The sequence below is a fragment of the Ischnura elegans genome, chromosome 5 (assembly GCF_921293095.1).
Source record: "Ischnura elegans chromosome 5, ioIscEleg1.1, whole genome shotgun sequence".
In the NCBI taxonomy this organism is placed as follows: domain Eukaryota; kingdom Metazoa; phylum Arthropoda; class Insecta; order Odonata; family Coenagrionidae; genus Ischnura; species Ischnura elegans.
Window position 1 is genome coordinate 55,101,476 of NC_060250.1, and position 1,898 is coordinate 55,103,373.

Here is a 1,898-nt window from a genome sequence, read left to right on the forward strand (position 1 = left end):
CTCCCCGGCGGGGAATCGAACCCCGGTCTCCCGCGTGACAGGCGGGGATACTGACCACTATACTACCGAGGACTGGTGTAGGAAGTGGCGAAAATAATCTTACTTATCAATTGCTCAAAGTACTACATTCTAACCACGAGCTTTCACCGCTTTTCGCAATAACTGCTCTACCCAAGGGCGTACTCAGTATCAAAACTAGGGAGGGCATGCCATGGTTGTTCAAGTTGTAACATTTAAGCATGGAAAAGGTGAATGAAACCATTCTTTTAATAAAATTATAATAGCGCTTTATTAGTTTTTAAAATTATTTTCTCGAAAAAAAAATTATTTTAGCCACATGTAAAATTTTAATTTAAATTTTATTTTTTTAAATTATTTTACTGATATAATTTTTCGTGGGTTTAAAGAAAATTTGTTGAAAACTTTCGTTTCAATACAGTCCTGAATTTTCATGAAGACTTTTGCGATTTTTGCTACTGGAGGGGGGCGGCTGCCACCTCCAGCCCCTCGCCGGTTTCGCCCATGTTTCTATCACGAAATGCAATGATAGTTAGAACATATATTTCGTTTTATTCCACGCCAAAGACTCTTGACAATAAAGGGGTACGAAGTGGAACGCACTCCCCTCACATACACGCGATTCGTGTGTCTTCATCGTTTTCCTACATTCATCCTTTCCTCGCGCGAGCCAAACCTATCCAGCTGATTGAGGGGGGGAAAGGAGGGAGAACTGTGGTAGGGGGGGGGGGAGAATGAGAGGGGAATGGGCGGGAATGTTGCTGGGGAGGGGGGTAAGTTGGTCTAGACCTCGGCTGGAGAGGAAATATGCTGATACAGATCGGAAGGAAATATCACGTGGGGGCCTTCCTTTGGGTTTCCGTGGTCCATGATGATATGAATATCTTTTTGGGTTACTACGGCGTGTTGCTATCAGGGAAACACAACGTAACACGAGCCCTACTGGTTGTTTCTTCTCGTGGAATAGTTGAAATGAGACTTCTTTCAAAGTACTTAATCATTTATCATCTCGTCAACAAAAAAAAAGCACAGGGCCTTTACACTAGGGGCTTTCAAGCAACAACGATGGGATAATACTAACACCCATGCCCTTGATAGGGGCAGCCTACCCAGGTTGGACTCGAACCCACGACCTTAGGTATTGCAGGCGAGGAATTAACCCCGCCGCCGCCGATGTCGGATAAATACATCGATTTCCTGATAAGCATCGGAATGTCTTATTTTCCACGATCAATAAGAGATATTAACAGCAGCGTTAGAACTCACAAATAGATTAAATGGCTTGTAGTGTAGCCGTACAACTTAATGCATGTTTCTAAATGTTATTATAACTTCTAACACCATGTGGTAGTGTAATTTGTTAGCATGCGTGACGTTTTTTAACCGTGTGGTGTGCATGTGGGAATCGAATTGCCTGCTACATGCTGGTGATTGATCATCCCCTGCTAAACACCCTAGAGGTGGCTCGCAGCGTATTATGTAGATGTAGATAAGTGATGCAAGCAAATTGGGTGCCCTCGGCTTATGACTTAAGAAAAATTCCCCGTTTTCGCGAATTAGGTTTTAATTTGGTATGCCCCACGGACGTACCACGTGGTCTAAATAATATCCGCTCGATTGACCATTTGTTGATAGAAAAACATGGCTAAGAATGGTTGATATATCGAACTTGAACTCTTAGGCTAGTATGAGTAACCATTAACGGTCAAGGTTCGTATAATGATATCCTTTCAGTCACGCATGTGAGCACGCGTAAGTTGACTACCGTGGTAAGCTGATTAAATAATTAGAACTTTAATTACATTATAATTAAGGATTCTACTGCTGCTAGAAATAGCGATTGTTTCCATAAAGACATGAATTTGATTGTACAACATGCT

At 42.1% G+C, this 1,898-nt stretch overlaps 1 non-coding gene across 1 annotated transcript; it reads right to left on the reverse strand.

The window, feature by feature from the left end:
- Positions 1–72, reverse strand: Trnad-guc. Its single transcript has one exon. It is a non-coding gene; the product is annotated as a tRNA-Asp (tRNA).
- Between the last annotated feature and the right edge of the window lie 1,826 nt (positions 73–1,898).